Source organism: Mus caroli, unplaced genomic scaffold (genome assembly GCF_978045245.1).
Source record: "Mus caroli unplaced genomic scaffold, Mus_caroli_1 scaffold_8, whole genome shotgun sequence".
NCBI lineage: Eukaryota > Metazoa > Chordata > Mammalia > Rodentia > Muridae > Mus > Mus caroli.
This window is the reverse complement of record NW_028227263.1, coordinates 86,477,881-86,498,023: the sequence shown is the minus strand read 5'-3', so window position 1 is coordinate 86,498,023 and position 20,143 is coordinate 86,477,881. Positions and strand designations below refer to the sequence as shown.

The 20,143-nt window shown below is 38.5% G+C and overlaps 1 long non-coding RNA gene and 1 pseudogene across 16 annotated transcripts in view; one reads left to right on the top strand and one right to left on the bottom strand.

The window, feature by feature from the left end:
- The window catches only part of LOC115031543 (uncharacterized), a 513,648-nt gene that overhangs the window by 236,271 nt on the left and 257,234 nt on the right, over positions 1-20,143 (bottom strand). For 14 of the 16 annotated variants that reach the window (XR_015047920.1, XR_015047934.1, XR_015047931.1 and 11 more), the window contains one exon: positions 19,647-19,716. This is a non-coding gene — a long non-coding RNA (uncharacterized LOC115031543). Of the gene's footprint in view, positions 1-15,765; positions 15,872-19,646; positions 19,717-20,143 lie in introns of all 16 variants that reach the window. The other 2 variants (XR_015047929.1, XR_015047933.1) reach the window with 2 other exon arrangements.
- LOC110297951 (sorbitol dehydrogenase pseudogene) lies at positions 13,951-15,000 on the top strand (annotated as a pseudogene).

Here is a 20,143-nt window from a genome sequence, read left to right as displayed (position 1 = left end):
GTGAGGATTCAACATGAATTACAATCACGTAATTTGAGAGGCAAGAAGGGATAGACTTGGGGCAAGTTATTGGTAAAAAAAAAAAAAAAAAAAGCATGCACTCTAAGTTGGGCCTGAATTCACTGATCTTGTGATCTAGGGATAAGGTAGCAGGTTTTCTATGGGCTCCAGAAAACACTAAGCTTATAATAAAGAACAAATATTTTTATTATGAGTATAAGAACAGAGAACAAATGATTAGCCACCTTAGCTGATCTGAACTTCAAAAATAAGATGGAAGATATGCAAACTGCTCCTGAGTAAGTACAGATGGTTGTCAACCAAGCATAGGCGTTAACTTGCTACTATAGACTTGGACTATTCAAACTTTGTTAATCAATAACTAAATAATTACTGTTTTAAGGTCACAAATATAGATTTTAATCTGTTTTTGAAGATTATTTTTTGCTAATGACTGTCTCTAGGGCATGTGTAAGTTGTGGATGTGAGATAATTTTCTTTTTAGTACAGCACTTTTGTCTTAATTGATCTAAATAGCTGTTGAGAAAAAAACCAAATTGCTGAAACTTGGCAGTTGTTTCAACCATTCTGTTTGTTTGTTTGTGTGTTTGGACCTCCATACCCTGTCTTATCACTGCCTACCATAGGCAGCAGTTCCTGTCATTATCTGGACCAGCATCCTGCAGCTGCTCTTACCACTAACTCATGCCATTGTGACTTGCAGACTCCTGCAGTTTGCCCTGCAGTATCATAGTTGGTCTTTGACACATATATTAATGTTGGGCACATCATATTGCATGTCAGGCACTAACATGGTTTGTGTGCAAAAACTTCACTAATTCTCCCAGAATCATTCCTCTTATATCCTCTTCAATTCTTCAATTATCCTCTACTTCAATGTCTGAACTGATTCAAATAATGTCTGAATTTATATATCTGGCCTCTGCTTCTACCCTATTAATCACCCTACATTTGTAATTTAAGCATCCCCCTTAGTTTATATCTAGAAAGGTCTTTAGAGTTCAAAATCTCCAGAAATGGGGAGTGATTTTTGTACATCTGAAGAGTGTATACGGCTGTGAAAATTATAGTGGAAACTCTTCCCAAACTACTTGTAAAATAACTATTTAATTATTTTTATATTTCTCTAATGCCATCATTTTTTATGATTAGTTCTCAACACCATACCAACTAATGCGTCATGCCATCTGTGTTATGCCTTCATTGTACAAAATAAATGAACAATGTCTTTGAGGAGGCACATGACAACTACTCACAGTCTTCCAGTCAGAAAATGTAGATGTAGATTATGGCTGATGTGAAATCTGAACTCCATAATTGCCAGGAGAGTGTCCCCTTCCAAGTTAATGTGGTTATTTTTAGGTTCTAATCATGAATATTCAGGATTAATTCCCTTGTTTGTAAATAAAATATTTTAATGATTAATGCAAACTATTTATAGTAACCATGCATATTAAATTATTTTTCCAGACAATTTTATATGATGGATTTGATAAAAAACTAGTCAAACAACTGATAAGAACAGAAATTTATGACCTCATACATATATTAATAAAATGTAAGAAAAATAAAATGAGGCTTTAGTGAGGGCTCAGTTCATATATTAGCCATTTTGCACATGAAGATCTAGGTACAAGCCCTGGTTAAATCATATAAATTTAAAAATATGTCAAGCTTAGGGCTAGTGAAATATAGTTTTATAGGATTCGGAGGTGTAGTGAGGTGTCTACAAGAGAAGTCTACTGAAACATAAGATTAAAGCAATGGAAACCTTTTTATTAATGAACCAGTAACTACATTCTGTGTTCTGTATCTTTTCCAGGATGAGATTTTTCAACACACCACCTTTAGCTTGGGTTGATATATTTATATTTACCAGGAATGGCCAGAACTAAAAATGCAGAAAAACAAAGCAAAACAAAACAAAACAGTACAAAACCAACCAACCAAACAAAACACAGTTAATATATTTAGAGACTTTTCCAGAACTATACACTTTGAAAGATTACATCTTCCTTTTTTTAAAAACAGGTGGTGCTGTATACTTGTTGAGTTTTATGACCTGAATGATATTCCCATCAGTAATTCAGTTCTGTTAAGGGCTGGTGGCTCACTGAAGACTGATAGCCTCTCAAAGATGTAGAATTAAGAGTTTGTTTATGGTTTAATTCACAGTTGGTGTACCCAAAATAATATACTGCATTTAAATCAGAAATTAAAAATTATAGAATTAATAAAGGGAGTATAGGATGACAGCTGTGAAAGTTTTATACCCTTAAAAGCCATGTTAATATAATAAACACTCATGTTTATCATACTACAAAACCAACAAGAAGTAAATAGAAATCCTTTGTGAGATTCTTAAATTATACAAGTATGTTTCTTGTTGTTTATGGCCATGGCAATGTAAAATAATCCAATAACCTGATCCACTGTATTTATAAATCTTTTCCCATGTAAGGCCAGGTGGTATTTCAACTTCCATGGGGATGTTGACAGTGTACATAGAAACAATTTGCCCCAGGTTTCACATCATTAGATGCATGCGGTTGGGATATGCTGCAACACAGAGATATTCTTAGAATATATGAGCATGCGCATACCCTTTCATATACCATAATCCTGCCTTCTTGTTATATACAATAAATAGCTTTATACAATAATCTGGTTCGTTGATCCTGTTGTGTTAAAAAAATTACAAAAGTTCCCAAAAGATGCAGTACTTTCCATCTGAGCTAGCAGAGTACACTCAAACTCACTTTACATACATGACACTATCCTTTAATTATCTTGTTATTCAAATTTGATCAAGACCTGATGCTAGAAGAACACAAAGAAAAAATGATATATATTTCAACAGGCAAAGTTATTCATAAATAAAAGGAGACAGCTTGTTAGAGAAATATTTTCCAGTGGCTAGCAGATTGGTGGATGAAAACTATCATGTAGGTTATAGTTTACTGCATCTACTCTGCTGAAATGATCCTAAAAAACAAGACATTGCAACTGGTATATTCGTAATATTTTTGAGCCACAATTTTCTCCATGTTATCCCATTTCTAATCACTAATAAACATAGTAACATAAAGACAAAAAAAAAAACAGCCAGTAAGAAAGAAACGGGGAAATCATAGCCAGTAGAAAGACATCTCAGCAAAGAGTGATGTATTTTCAAATCATGCCAGAAATGACTATCATCAAGAACATGTAAAATAGCAGTATTACATTTACAGAGGCATGACTTACCTAAAAACAACATGTACATCCATCTATTCAGTCAATAAATATTGAATTTTGCTATTGGTGTAACACCATCAAATCATTGGTGAATATCTGGATAGTATTTATATACAAGAGGCAAAATTCCACAGCTTTCAAGTATTTTTTAACATGTTTCCTGACTACAGCCTGTGTATGGTCCAGTATAAATTATTATTTAGTTTAAATAGGCTAAGTACTGATGGTGTACTGTCTGTAATGCTACAGGATTTTATGTTTTTCTAACTCCTTCTTTAAATTTCCTTCATAGTTCCTTGAAGGAGAGTGCTTGATGTCCTTGGTTGATTACTCATATCTACAACCACTGTGGATAACAATCTGGTGGTTTCTTAAAAAAATGGATATATGTTCATAGCAGCCTTATTTATAATAGCCATAAACTAGAAAGAACCCAGATGCCCCTCAAAAGAGGAATGGATACAAAAAATGTGGTATATTTACACAATGGAGTACTACTCAGCTATTAAAAAGAATGAATTTATGAAATTCCTAGGCAAATGGATGGACCTGGAGGGCATCATCCTGAGTGAGGTAACCCAATCACAAAGGAAATCACACAATATGTACTCACTGATAAGTGGATACTAGCCCAGAAACTTAGGATACCCAAGATATAAGATGCAATTTACTAAATGCATGAAACTCAATAAGAACAAAGACTAAAGTGTGGAAACTTTGCCCCTTCTTAGAATTGGGAACAAAACACCCATGGAAGGAGTTACAGAGACAAAGTTTGGAGCTGAGCAAAAGGATGGACCATCTAGAGACTGCCATATCCAGGGATCCATCCCATAATCAGCCTCCAAACACTAAAACCATTGCATACACAAGCAAGATTTTGCTGAAAGAACCCAGATATAGCTGTCTCTTGTGAGGCTATGTCGGGGCCTAGCAAACACAGAAGTGGATGCTCACAGTCAGCTATTGGATGGATCACAGGGCCCCCAATGGAGGAGCTAGGGAAAGTACCCAAGGAGCTAAAGGGAAATACAACCCTATAGGTGGAACAATAATATGAACTAACAAGTAGCTGCATGTGTATCAAAAGATTGCCTAGTCGGCCATCATGGAAAGAGAGGCCCATTGGTCATGCAAACTTTATATGCCCCAGTACAGGGGAAAGCCAGGGCAAAAAGTGGGAGTGGGTGGGTAGGGGAGTGGGGGTGAGGGTATGGGGGACTTTTGGGATAGCATTGGAAATATAAATGAGGAAAATAACTAATAAAAATATTAAAAAAGAAAAATAACTGCATATAGTTCTACCTGATGATTTAACTATAATCCTCCTGAGCATACACCCCAAAGATGCTGCACTGTAGCACAATAATACTTGCTCCAATATACTAATAGTTCTTTCATTCATAATTTCCACAAACTAGAAACAAACCAGAGTCCCCTCACCTGAAGAATAGATACGCAAAATAAGGTTAAGTTACATAATAGAGTACTCTAATCTATTAAAAAAAAGACATCATATAAAGTTTGTGTGTCCAATGGGCCTCTCTTTCCAGTGATGGCCGACTAGGCCATATTTTCATACATATGCAGCTAGAGTCAAGAGCTCAGGGGTACTGGTTAGTTCATAATGTACCACCTATAGGGCTGCAGGTCCCTTTAGCTCCTTGGGTACTTTCTCCAGCTCCTCCATTGGGAGCCCTGTGATCCATCCAATAGCTGACTGTGAGCATCCACTTCTGTGTTTGCTAGGCCCCGGCATTGTCTCACAAGAGACAGCTATATCTGGATCCTTTCAGCAAAATCTTGCTAGTGTATGCAATGGTGTGTGAGTTCCTTTGTGAATATGTTACCTAACTCAGGATGATGCCTTCCAGATCCATCCATTTGCCTAGGAATTTCATAAATTTATTCCTTTTAATAGCTGAGTAGTACTCCATTGTGTAAATGTACCACATTTTCTGTATCCATTCCTCTGTTGAGTGATACCTGGGTTCTTTCCAGCTTGTGGCTATTATAAATAAAGCTGCTATGAACATAGTGGAGCATGTGTCCTTCTTACCGGTTGGAACATCTTCTAGATATATGCCCAGGAGAGGTATTGCTGGATCCTCCGGTAGTTCTATGTCCAGTTTTCTAAGGAACCGCAAGACTGATTTCCAGACTGGTTGTACAAGCTTGCAATCCCACCAACAATGGAGGAGTGTTCCTCTTTCTCCACATCCTCGCCAGCATCTCTTGTTACCTGAATTTTTGATTTTAGCCATTCTAACTGGCATGATCTGGAATCTCAGGGTTGTTTTGATTTGCATTTCCCTAATGATATAAGGATGTTGAACATTTTTTCAAGTGCTTCTCAGCCATTCGGTATTCCTCAGGTGAGAATTATTTGTTCAGTTCTGAGCCCCATTTTTAATGGGGTTATTTGATTTTCTGGAGTCCACCTTCTTCAGTTCTTTATATATATTGGATGTTAATCCCCTATCTGATTTAGGATAGGTAAAGAAATTTTCCCAATCTGTTGGTGGTCTTTTTGTCTTATTGATGGTGACTTTTGCCTTGCAGAAGCTTTGTAGTTTCATGAGGTCCCATTTATCAATTCTTGATCTTACCGTGAAAGCCATTGCTGTTCTCTTCAGGAATGTTTTCCCCTGTGCCCATATCTTCAAGGCTCTTCCCCACTTTCTCCTCTATAAGTTTCAGTGTCTCTGGTTTTATGTGAAGTTACTTGATCCACTTAGATTTGACCTTAGTACAAGGAGATAGGAATGGATTGATTCGCATTCTTCTACATGATAACAACCAGTTGTGCCAGCACCATTTGTTGAAAATGCTGTCCTTCCACTGGATGGTTTTAGCTCCCTTATCGAAGATCAAGTGACCGTAGCTGTGTGGGTTTCTTTTCTGGGTCTTCAATTCTATTCCATTGGTCTACTTGTCTGTCACTGTACCAGTACCATGCAGTTTTTATCACAATTGCTCTGTAGTAAAGCTTTAGGTCAGGCATGGTGATTACACCAGAGATTCTTTTATCCTTGAGAAGAGTTTTTGCTATCCTAGGTTTTTTGTTATTCCAGATGAATTTGCAGATTGCTCTTTTTAATTCGTTGAAGAATTGAGTTGGAATTTTGATGGGGATTGCATTGAATCTGTAGATTGCTTTTGGCAAGATAGCCATTTTTACAATGTTGATCCTGCCAATCCATGAGCATGGGAGATCTTTCCATCTTCTGAGATCTTCTTTAATTTCTTTCTTCAGAGACTTGAAGTTTTTATCATACAGATCTTTCACTTCCTTAATTAGAGTCATGGCAAGATATTTTATATTATTTGTGACTATTGAGAAGGGTGTTGTTTCCCTAATTTCTTTCTCAGCCTGTTTATTCTCTGTGTAGAGAAAGGCCATTGACTTGTTTGAGTTAATTTTATATCCAGCTACTTCACTGAAGTTGTTTATCAGATTTAGGAGTTCTCTGGTGGAATTTTTTAGGGTCACTTATATATACTATCATATCATCTGCAAAAAGTGATATTTTGACTTCATCTTTTCCAATTTGTATCCCCTTGATCTCCTTTTGTTGTCGAATTGCTCTGACTAGGACTTCAAGTACAATGTTGAATAGATATGGAGAAAGTGGACAGCCTTGTCTAGTCCCTGATTTTAGAGGGATTGCTTCAAGCTTCTCACCATTTACTTTGATGTTGGGTACTGGTTTGTTGTAGATTGCTTTTATCATGGTTAGGTGTGGGCCTTGGATTCCTGATTTTTCCAAGACTTTTATCATGAATGGGTGTTGGATATTGTCGAATGCTTTTTCTGCATCTAACAAGATGATCATGTGGTTTTTGTCTTTGAGTTTGTTTATATAATGGATTACGTTGATGTATTTCCGTATATTAAACCATCCCTGCATCCCTGGAATAAAACCTACTTGGTCAGGATGGATGATTGCTTTAATGTGTTCTTGGATTCGGTTAGCAAGAATTTTATTGAGGATTTTTGCATCTATATTCATAAGGGAAATTGGTCTGAAGTTCTCTATCTTTGTTGGATCTTTCTGTGGTTTAGGTATCAGAGTAATTTTGCCTTCATAGAATGAGTTGGGTAGAGTTCTTTCTACTTCAATTTTGTGGAATAGTTTGTGCAGAACTGGAATTAGATCTTCTTTGAAGGTCTGATAGAACTCTGCACTAAACCCATCTGGTCCTGGGCTTTTTTTTTTTTTTTTTTTTTTGACTGGGAGACTATTAATGACTGCTTCTATTTCTTTAGGGATAAGGGACTGTTTAGATCGTTAACTTCACCTTGATTTAACTTTGGTACCTGGTATCTGTCTAGAAATTTGTCCATTTCATCCAGGATTTCCAGTTTTGTTGAGTATAGACTTTTGTAGAAGCATCTGATGGTGTTTTGGATTTTTTCAGGAACTGTTGTTATGTCTCCCTTTTCATTTCTGATTTTGTTAATTAGGATGTTGTCCCTGTGCCCTCTAGTGAGTCTAGCTAAGGGTTTATCTATCTTGTCGATTTTCTAAAAGAACCAACTCCGCGTTTGGTTAATTCTTTGAATAGTTCTTGTTTCCACTTGGTTGATTTCACCCCTGAGTTTGAATATTTCCTGCCGTCTACTCCTCTTGGGTGAATTTTCTTCTTTTTTTTCTATAGCTTTTAGATGTGTTGTCAAGCTGCTAGTGTGTGCTCTCTTTTTGTAGGCACTCAGAGCTATGAGTTTCCCTCTTTGAAATGCTTTCATTGTGTCCCATAGGTTTGGGTATGTTGTGGCTTCATTTTCATTAAACTCTAAAAATTCTTTTTTCTTTCTTTATTCCTTCCTTGACCAAGGTATCATTGAGAAGAGTGTTGGTCAGTTTCCATGCGAATGTTGGCTTTCCATTATTTATGTTGTTATTGAAGATCATTCTTAGTCCATGGTGGTCTGATAGGATACATGGGGCAATTTCAATATTTTTGTATCTGTTGAGGCCTGTTTTGTGACCAATTATATGGTCAATTTTGGAGAAGGTCCCGTGAGGTGCTGAGAAGAAGGTATATCCTTTTGTTTTAGGATAAAATATTCTGTAGATATCTGTTAAGTCCATTTGTCTCATAACTTCTGTTAGTTTCACTGTGTCCCTGTTTAGTTTCTGTTTCCCCGATCTGTCCATTGATGAAAGTGGTTTTTTGAAGTCTCCAACTATTATTGTGTAAGGTGCAATGTGTGCTTTGAGCTTTACTAAAGTGTCTTTAATGAATGTGGCTGCCCTTGCATTTGGAGCATAGATATTCAGAATTGAGAGTTCCTCTTGGAGGATTTTACCTTTGATGAGTATGAAGTTTCCCTCCTTGTCTTTTTTGATAACTTTGGGTTGGAAGTCAATTTTATTCGATATTAGAATGGCTACTCCAGCTTGTTTCTTCAGGCCATTTGCTTGGAAAATTGTTTTCCAGCCTTTTACTCTGAGGTAGTGTCTGTCTTTTTCCCTGAAATGGGTTTCCTGTAAGCAGCAGAATGTTGGGTCCTGTTTTTGTAGCCAGTCTGTTAATCTATGTGTTTTTATTGGGGAATTGAGTCCATTGATATTAAGAGATATTAAGGAAAAGTAATTGTTGCTTCCTTTTATTTTTGTTTTTAGAGTTGGCATTCTGTTCTTGTGGCTGTCTTCTTTTTGGTTTGTTGAGGGATTACTTTCTTGCTTTTTCTAGGGCGTGATTTCCTTCCTTGTATTGGTTTTTTTCTGTTATTTTCCTTTGAAGGGCTGGATTTGTGGAAAGATAATGTGTGAATTTGGTTTTTCTCGTGGAATACTTTGGTTTCTCCATCTATGGTAATTGAGAGTTTGGCCAGGTATAGTAGCCTGGGCTGGCATTTGTGTTCTCTTATTGTCTGTAGACCATCTGTCCAGGCTCTTCTGGCTTTCATAGTCTCTGGTGAAAAGTCTGGTGTAATTCTGATAGGCCTGCCTTTATATGTTACTTGACCTTTCTCCCTTGCTGCTTTTAATATTCTATCTTTATTTAGTCCATTTGTTGTTCTGATTATTATGTGTCGGGAGGAATTTCTTTTCTTGTCCAGTCTATTTGGAGTTCTGTAGGCTTCTTGTATGATCATGGGAATCTCTTTTTAGGTTTGGGAAGTTTTCTTCTAAAATTTTGTTGAAGATATTTGCTGGCCCTTTAAGTTGAAAATCTTCATTCTCATCCACTCCTATTATCCCTAGGCTTGGTCTTCTCATTGTGTTCTGGATTTCCTGGATGTTTTGAGTTAGGATCCTTTTGCGTTTTATATTTTCTTTGATTGTTATGCCGAAGTTCACTATGGAATCTTCTGCACCTGAGATTCTCTCTTCCATCTCTTGTATTATGTTGCTGATGCTGGCATCTATGATTCCAGATTTCTTTCCTAGGTTTTCTATCCCCAGCGTTGCCTCACTTCAGTTTTTCTTTATTGTGTCTACTTCCCTTTTTAGGTCTAGTATAGTTTTGTTCTCTATCACCTGTTTGGATGTGTTTTCCTGTTTTTCTTTGAGGACTTCTACCTGTTTGGTTGTGTTTTCCTGTTTTTCTTTAAGGACTTGTAACTCTTTAGCAATGTTCTCCTGTATTTCTTTAAGTGAGTTATTAAAGTCCTTCTTGATATCCTCTACCATCATCATGAGATATGCTTTTAAATCTGGGTCTAGCTTTTTGGTTGTGTTGCATTGCCCAGATCTAGGTGGGGGTGGGAGTGCTGCGTTCTGATGATGGTGAGTGGTCTTGATTTCTGTTAGTAGGATTCTTATGTTTGCCTTTCGCCATCTGGTAATCTCTGGGGCTGTGCAGAATACACTGGGCGGGGTCCCGGAACAAAGATGTCTGCTGCCGATGCTCAGGCAAAGGGTTCTCTGGCCGGTCAGATCCCTAACCACTGGCCAGAAAAGTGGCCAGCTGTCTGGGGCCCGAAAAGGGGGCTGCCTTAGAAGCTCTGTGTCTCCCCCCTCCCCGTTCCAGAAGCTTTTAGCTTCTGTATTCCATACTCTCACCTGTGCAGAATACACTTGGCGGGGTCCTGGAACCAGGATGTCTGTTGCTGATGCTCAGGCTAGGCGCTCCCTCTGTGCCTTTTCTTCACTTTCTAAACTTAACTATTTCAAAGGAAATTCAATAAAACTGGGAGAAAATAAATATTGAATTTCTCTTTAACTCCTAATAAACCATTCAGACTAACTAAATTATGAAATGTTAAATGATTTTCCATAAAATATTTTCAAAAAATGTATCAAAAAATTTCAAACATTTACGGTCTTCTATACAATTTTTGTATCTTTTTGTTTTCAGCAGGCTTAATCTTTTGAAATATATTGTACTCTTTGTTTTTATCATTTGTGTTGCCCATTCCAAAATACAGGGTATTTGTAGAAAAAGATGTTTTATGTACTTTCAAAATAACTCCCTCAAGATGAAAAAGGCAGCTATAAGTTTTCATTGGGAACAATGGAGAAAACATTAAAATATAAGTTCTAGTGCAGTATTGATAGAAATATATATATATATATATATATATATATATATATATATATATTTAGATTTGAGGCAATAATGTAACCTAGGGTATAGGTCAATTCATGACTTTTCATTTGCATTGACATATGACACTCTACAGCATGTCTACCTCCCTGCATCTCAGAGTGATTGTCATTAAACATGGCATGAAAAATGTCTATATGTCTATGTATTTAAGTAGATCCATCAAATGACATGGACATAATTATTATTGCATTAACACATTTGAATTGTAAAGATTATGTCATGTATCCTCTCAATTGTCATCTATCTCTCTCACTACCTGCTGACCTCACTTCTTCCTATGGGGAAAGATTGTATCAAAATGTACATATTGATGAAAATTCTATTTTAATACTTTGAAAAATAAATCCAGATTCTTTCCTTAACATACAAAGGACCAGTGCAAGTTTAACCCATAAAACTTAGGGACTCTCTAACTGTGTGTGTGTGTTTTAACCAATTCATCTTTATAAGCAGAGAAGTAGGATCACAGAAATTACACAATGATTAGTCAAAATAGAACGTGAGGCATCCTGATCTTCTGAAACGTTTGTGTCTGTAATAGTCTAAAAATCATATTCACATTCTGTTCTGATTCCATTTTATAGGAACTACAACATATTTTGTGAGAAAACACATATTATTTTTATTATTCATAATTATCCACACTTTAACTTCCTTTGTTTTATTGCTCTATGAAATAAGCAAGCTGATGTATTAATCTGCACTATTTTTACTTCTCTATTACAGGAGCATCTACAGACTAATACAAAAGACCTCATCTGCAATATCAAATCTCCCTCAGAAAAGTGAGACAGGTGTACAGGAATATTTTATTTGTGGTCTTTTAAGCTATCATAATAATATAACTAGTGTAAACCCCAAAGAAAAACTACAAAGGAATTACATTAAATGGGAGTTGTTGGCATTTTATCTAGGCTTTGCCCCTCAGTTACCTGGCAAGAGGCAGATATGACTGACTCAGTAGAAGAGGGGTTGCTTTCCCCCTCCTCAGTCTTCTGCTCTCTTGGTCTTGCACTTCTCTACTTGTACCTGCTCATTACCTTTTCTTTCCCCATTCCCCTCTCCCTCTCTCTCCCGATGATTATGGCAGGCCTCTACTCTTATACTATTATAGTCTTTCCCTCCCCCTCTCTCTGTTTTTCTCTGTATTTACATCCCCCTGAACTTCCGACCCAATTCCCTGAATGAGCTCTGTACTATACTATACTATACTATACTATACTATACTATACTATACTATACTATACTATCTCGTGATATACTACCTGGTAACCCAGAGGAAAGGAATTCCTCAGCATGGGCCTGCAGAGGCACCACATACCCAATACCTTACCATGTCTACACCATACATATTCCTTCCCTCCTCCTCCTCCTTCTTTTGTTTTGTTTTGTTTTGTTGTGTTGTGTTTTGTTTTTTGAGACAGGGTTTCTCTGTATAGTTTCTCTGGCTGTCCTAGAACTCACTTTGTAGACCAGGCTGGTCTTGAACCAGAAAACCGCCTGCCTCTGCCTCCCAAGTGCTGGGATTAAAATTGTGTGTCACTACTGCCCAGCAGTAGTTTTTATAAAACACAACACTGGCAAAAAATGACTTGGATTTAGACACATGAAGTTTCACATTCCCCAATGCTACATGGAGAGCCATCACTTGTTAGATCTATCCACATAAACTTTGGGAACAACTAAGCTGGTCAGTGTAAATATACCCTGGTCTCAAGGGACGTTTATAGATCTTGGGGTCACCACTTTGCTGTCCTTGAAGACATAGACATGAAATACTTAAGACTGGTCTTCTCACTAACCCTTCATTCTAGGACATTTTCTCTTAGGTGAGATTTTTCTCTTGTCTGAGGCAGTCCCTTTCCTGATGCTGCAAAAAATACTAGGCACCATTATTCAGTGCATCGATCTAGAGCCTAGTCCCCAAGTTAATAGCTTGACCACCTAGTGATCTGGACAGGCTGTCAATCTCTAGTTACTAATTTTATCCTCAGGACTTGTAGGGGTAATTAATAACTCTATTCTCATCTGAAGTATTAGTCTTTGCAGGCTTGTCCTCACATACTGGGGTATTTCTAGCTCCGAGTCATAGTACCCAGCAAGCATTATCTTTACGTGGCCATTTAACTGGAAGTCTCAAAATAACTCTCCTTCTGTTGCTCTGTATGATTTTCCCCTCCTTCCCTTATTATCAGCTGTTTGCTCTGCTCTTCTCCCTGTACTGGTTTGCCTCCCCTATCAGATGCTGCAGCAGAAAAGCAGCTCCTCACCAACCCCACTGCATTTCTCCATTCTGCTGGGAACACTGTTCTGCTGAGAGACTACTTTCCTGTGGCTACTTGACACTCCTAGCTCTTGCACTCTGCACATCTTCCAGCTGCTACTGCCTCTGATTTGTTAAGAGACAGAAAGCTACTTCAGGTGCTTCCCTTACCCACCCAACACAGATTCTGGCAACCTGGTCCTGGGCTTCCAGCTTGAAGAAGGAAACTTGGGTTGGCAGGCCTGGCCTTGCTGTACCTCTTCATTCTTCTGCCATGGAAAACTGCTATTCACCAGTTACCTTGCCCTTCTGAATTCTTCCTGGGACACTCTTCTTCTGAGTCGCCACTTTCCCTGTCAACATCTGTCCCAAACCCCTTGCTTATACTCCCACAGCCATTTGCTCCCAGCTGTCACACTGTCTGAGACACTACATTGCATAGAGTAAGATGTTTGCCTGCATAATCACACATTCAGCCCATGCTACAGACTCAAACCTTCCTGGGTAACACTGTTCCTCACTGGTACTTGGTTCAGGTAAGGTTTTTACCACTGTTGTCAGCTTTCTGGGTTCTTCTCATTCTGGTCCACAGCAGTTAAAAAGTATTAAGGTTAAAGATTGCTGATGTGTGTGTGTGTGTGTGTGTGTGTGTGTGTGTGTGTGTGTGTGTGTGTATTCTTATTTTTGCTGCTACCATTAAGTTACTATGTGCTCTTTATTTGCTAAATATATTCTCAAATAAGTAATTAAATAAATGCTATTGTCTAAGTCAGATAAGCTCCATAGACTTGCTATCAATATTTTCAGAAATCTGATGAATGTAGAAGTGCCAGCTCCCTGCCAAGTCTAGCCGACACTTGAAGCAAGAGAGCCTCATGACAGTGCCATGTAAAGGCAAGATCCTGTCCAAGGTGGTACATAGTCCTGGAGACATTCGCCTGGAGAACTACTAAATGTCTGACCTGTGCTCAAACGAGGTGTTTCTAAAGACGCATCCAGTGGGGATCGGAAGCTCAGATGTTTACCTCTGGGAGCATGGTCGAATTGGGTATTTCGTTATGAAAAAGCCAATGGTGCTTGGGCATGAGACTGCTGGAATAGTCACAAAGAAGGAGCTTCAGTGAAACATCTAAAACCAGGAGATCGGGTTATTATCCAGCCTGGCATTCCATGACAAGTAGATGAGTACTGTCAGATTAGGGAATACAACCTGACACCATCTATCTTCTTTTGTGCCACAACCCCCAGATTCTACAAGCACTGTGTTGACTTCTGCAACAAGCTTTTCTAACACTGTCACCTGTGAAGAAGAGGCCCTTATTGAACCTCTCTGTGGGGATCTATGCCTGTTATTGAGGTTCAGTTTTCCTGGCAAACAAGGTCCTGTGTGTAGACCTGAGCCACTTGGGATGGTCATTTTGCTTGTTGGCAAAGCAATGGGAGCTGATCAAGTGGTGATGACTGACTTATGCGCTTCTCGGTTGATCAAAGGCATAGAAGTTGGAATCGGAGTTTACCATACAGGTTCCCAAAGTGACCCCTCAGGAATTTGCCAGTAAGGTGGGAATTCTGCTAGGGAGCAATCTGGAGGTAACCATTGAATGCATAGGGGCAGAGTCCTCCATCCAGATAGGTTTCTATGCCACTTAATCTGGTGATTATGGGAATGGGCTCCGATATGATCAATTTACCCCTAGTAAAAATATCCCTGAGGGAGGTGGATATCAAAGGAGTGTTTTGATACTGCAACATGTGATCGATGGCAATTTCCATGCTTGTGTTGAAGACTTTGAATGTAAAGCCCTTAGTTACCACAAATTCCCTCTGGACAAGACATTTGAAGCCTTTGAAACAGCCAAAAATGGAGTGGGGTGAAAGCTATGATCAAGTGTATCCCCAATGGCCAGAACACCTAAATGTGAATTGATCCATACTCTCAGCCAACTCTCCAAGAATCTAAGATGTAAATGGCTAGAAGGGGAAGCCATTAATGCAGAACTTTCTTTTCAATGTTAAAAATAATAAACTCATAAGCCAAGAGCCTTAGAAGAGTTGGGCAGAAATAGGGACACCTTAGGGGACCTTGTATCCAGAATGAGATGCTTATACTGAGGAAAGTCTAGCACAGAGAGTCTGGCAGATATGTCATGGGAATGCACGTTGTCTAGTACCTTCTTTGGGTGAGGAGATGAAGCATGCCTTTGTCTATGTTGCTTTGTGTTTGTCTGAGAGTGGGGTTGACTTATTAAGAAACAGCTTCATTAACATGGAAGTGGCACTAGGGCTGAACTTTTCATCAGCTACTCAGAGCACAGTGTTTCTCAAGCTAAATATCATTTATTTGAGGGGAATAAGAAAAGGAACTTAACTTCTGGATCCAGGTAAGGAACTGATCTGGAAGAATAAGACAAATCCCAGATGAAGTACACTAGTTTACATTCCCCAGATGTGGAAAGCATAAGGGCAATCAACTTTGCCCAAAGACCACCTCTGCCTCATCTCCTAATTATTCTGTCATTACATTTGCAAAGTGGAAGCCCACCTTCCCAACACAGTTCATTCATGATTGGAAGCAGTACAGGTTGCTAGGCAACCAAGAAATCCCCCCCCAAACATCTTGTCCTGTCAGCTTGCCTTGCCCATAAAAGAGAGAAACAGTAGGACTTGTTTTTCCCACTCACAGGATTAGAATCCTCTCCCAGAGTCACTCACAGGAAATTATCCCATTCCACTCAGTTCTGGCTATCAGATGATGCTCCCCTCTCAGCTGGGTAAAGCTGGTGATATCTGTTAGATAGATTTCACAGTGTCATTTCATCATAGGACTTTTCTTTATAATATTTGGGTCCAAATCACACTCTTTGTTATCTTAAGATAATGAAGGAGTGCACAGTAACTGTGACATAATTTGGGATGCAGTCTGTAATCCACCTCTTCAGCTATGAGTAAGGGGCATGAGAAAAAAAAAAAAGACTCTGCTGGAGAAGATCATAGCCAAAACCTAAGCTTTCCTATACCGATTCACATAATAAATTGTTGCTGGATCCCGGAAAAAAAATATGTTTTGTAATAACCTTTAAGTTTATGACAGATAGAGTCTACTACAGCCTAACAGTTATCCCTTTACCAAGGTCTCTTACAAGATATTGGGCCCAGGGAAAAGTTTTTACCTGGATTGTGGTATGACAACAATTAAGAAACACCACTCCATTGTCTTTCTCACTGCCAGGGCTTGGACTACACTGTGGACAACAAGATACCCTGAGAGTCAAATGGTTTATGTTGCCTATGTTAATGTGTGCTGTTTCTCATTTCACATGTATCTACTCCGTGGGGGGCAGGGGGCAGAGGGAGGAAAAAAATGTTTTCAGGGCTTGATAGCCAGTCTGATTTTTCCCTAGTTGCCATGGAGAGAACAGGGACCTGGGAATTGCTTAGTTATTGGACTATAGATGAACATGTCATTTTAATGAATATATGATTTAAAGATTATAATTTAATCTTCACAGATTTCTGAGTAGATGTACTGCTAAGATAACTAGCTTGATAGCTGTAAAAAACAGACCGTGCTCCTTACCCAATGGTAAGCAACGTTATTTGCTCATTAGTAAATTCATTAACTTGTTAAGACTGCCAGATTTTATACAGACTTCACAATAAATGATACACAAGTTCAGATGTAAGCTTTCACAAGTGTAACTTTCTGTTACTTCCTTAAACTCAGTTCCCAGTGACTAAATGCTTCATATTTCTTCTCTTTGCTATGCCACTCTCCTAACATTAACCAACAGTCTTCCTATAAACTATCCTAACGCCAGTAAACATTCCAGTAAACAATCCAACTGTATAATCTCAAGTTCAAATATACATTTCCCATGATTGTCATAAGATTTTTCTGTTGCTAAATTGTATGATCAACTATCATATTCACAAGGTCAAAGATTTGAATTTCCTTTGTTGTGGGTTAATATTGTGGCCCACATCCAGCCCAGTGCTCAGGCTGCTGGGTGATGAGAGACACGGGAAGTTTGATTGTGGATACCGCACAGGACTGCTGGGCAGGCATGGGGCTGTGAGAAGCTGCATGACCATGCTCAGGGCTTGAGGAGGCACATTCTGAGGTCCCCAGGGGAACTGCCAAGAACCAGCTCAATGTCTCCAAAGAGCTTTGAATGTTGCAGGGGCCCATGGGCAGGCAGTAGCTTGGGGCCAAATAGAAAAGGAGAGGAGGAGAGCAGGTTCTCCAGGTATAAGAGTTTCCAAGCTTGCTCAGGCAGCTGACCTGGCAGAGAGTGCAGTGGAGCTTCCTGTGGGAGGTTAGATGTGATTCTTTAAAGAAAGACCTGCTCCATTGCTCCAAAATGTTGGATCCCAATGAGAAGATACTGTCCACGGTTTTCACGCATTTATTGTCATGGGGGGGGAGAGTTGTGAGGAGTGAAACCATAACCCAGTTTCTCAGGGCAGGCCTGAAGTTTAATATCTTTTTCAGTGAGAAGGAAAGCTTAATTGGCTAAGCCCTTCAGGATTTTAGATTCCTCATTAAAATGGAGAGCTTTCTTTAGGCTATGTGATCTGTAGTCGCATCCTTTACCTATGGAGGGGATTGGGGCATTACCCTATGTGACTGATCGCCACAGAATTATGGAGAGCTGAGACCTTGGATCAGGAGCCTGTAGTCTAGTAGCGCAGCATGCAAATGGCTTCGGTCCCTTGCAGTTATCTGGTGAGTCTCCTGGGTTTAAATCTAGCACAACCAGAAAACAGGCTGCCTTTCAGAGTCCTACACTTTGTATTTCAAATGTAAACTTAATTTTTTCCTTGATATACTAAATTTATGGATATTCAGGATCCTAGAAAGACAGAAAAAAAAATGCTTCCCACTTCTTCTGCTGCATGAATGTTTTTATCTTCCCTAAGATTATTTTAAAGACTATTCATTTTGTGAACACATTTATCACTTTCTAAATTTATAAGCTACCGGAAACCCACTAAGACTTCTTTCTCACAGACCAGAAAGATTTGATCCCGATAAGAACATCTGGCAATCAATAGCCTGAGTTCTTATTCTAGAGGGTTGGATCCTACTCCTGGTCCTGGAATTGGGACTCACCTCACTCACAACCACCAAGATCTAAGGATTTCAAATATATACATACCTAAGAAAAAAAATTACCTGGATGTGGTTTAAATTTGTTGCCCAAAGGCTGTGGATTAGAGGCTTAATCATTGGAGTGCTGGGGGATCCATTAAGTGTGGTAAACCCATAAATGATGGTAATGTTTTTAAGTGATGGGGCCTGGAAGAGTTTCATGGCCCACTGGAGGTACAACCCTCAGGAGATTAGTAAGTGCCATATAAAACATTTTCAGGTGGCCGTATCATACTGAAACATAGATTTTCTTTTAAATCATGGTTACTATGTAGTTTAATGATATTGATACATTTAATCTATTCACTTTATTAGAATAAAAGTCAAAGAAAACCAAAAAAAAAAGAAAAAAAAAGAAAAAAATTACCAATGTACTTAAATTCATTCTCAACGTATCCTATATATGCACATGAGTCAGCATCTTGTCAAGTCCAGGTGTTTATTATATTCCGGACAGCTCCGGAGAAGCAAGCCACAGATGTTCCTATCTTCTCTCACAGACACAGATGCTTCTAGTACTGAACCTGTTCCTTCCTATAAACCCACAGATGGTTCTATACACCCTGGACATCAAGGAATCAGAGAAGTCACCTAAGACTGGACCAACATTCCCATACTCACATTCTTAGGTTTCCCAGGGATACCTTGCATCAAATCAGCAGGAAGTAGGCCAAGAACACAAAGACTATATTCCTACTTGACCATCAGCCTTCCCTAGTTTCTCTTTTTTATATATATATTTTTTTATTATGTATTTTCCTCAATTACATTTCCAATGCTATCCCAAAAGTCCCCCATACCCCCCCCACTCCCCTACCCACCCATTCCCACTTTCTCTTTTTAAATTAAACCTAAATAGGGAAACGTTGGCATTTTGTTTTTGCTCTGCGCCACAGTTATCTGGCAAAGGCAAGGTTTGCCAGACTCACTATAAAATGGTTTATTTGCCAGTCTTCATCTCTCCCTCTCTTTCTCTCTTCACTCTCCTCCCCTCTTGAACCTGCTCCTTCCTTACATTTGCTCTCTCCATTCCCCTCCATCCTCACTCTTCATGTGCTCATGGCTAGTCTTTCTGCCTTTAATTCTCATTCTCTCTCTCTCTCTCTCTCTCTCTCTCTCTCTCTTTCTTTCCCTGCCTCTACTCCCTAAACTCCAGTCCCCATGCCCCGAATAAACTCTATTCTATACTATACCATCATCGTGCTGGTACCTCAGTATCTAGTGATGCCTCTGCTTGGACCCACAGAGGCAACTCCTTCTCCCACACCATACTGTACCAACAACAAACATATTCTTGGCTTCTATTCGTTTTTATAAAACAGTACAGAACTCACCCACAGTTCAATCTTGCCTCAGAAACTTTACCTATACATTTGCATTGGATAAATTCTAAATTTCTTTGGGTTATACCTCAATCCTCAGAGGATGCTTCTGCATTATCCTCTTCTATGATATTTTGCTATTATGGGAATACCAGCTTCTGTAAGAAAAATAACAACAGACCAATCTATATAAGTAAACATATTGATATTATCTGTAAAGAATGATATATTGATCCTATTAAAGACAATACTTTAGAAAAAGATCAGAGAACATTTGAAAAAATAACATTAAGATTAAATCAGCAGTTCCTAAAATCTAGAAATGGAGCACACCAAAGGATATTCTACCATTTTCTTTTTATTTTTTTACAATTCTTAAAATTTTACTAAAGTTGATATATGTTCATGAGATCAAAACCATTTTCTTGGAGAACACCATGTACTGCCTTTAGATGGCTTTCTGTAATTTACATAATTTGGAAATGGAGTTGGCTGAAAAATATTGGCAAGTTTCTGTGTCTGTCATTGCAGATGGATACAATGCCAGATTATTTAAGCAAATGTTCACCTAGTTGATTAAGTTAA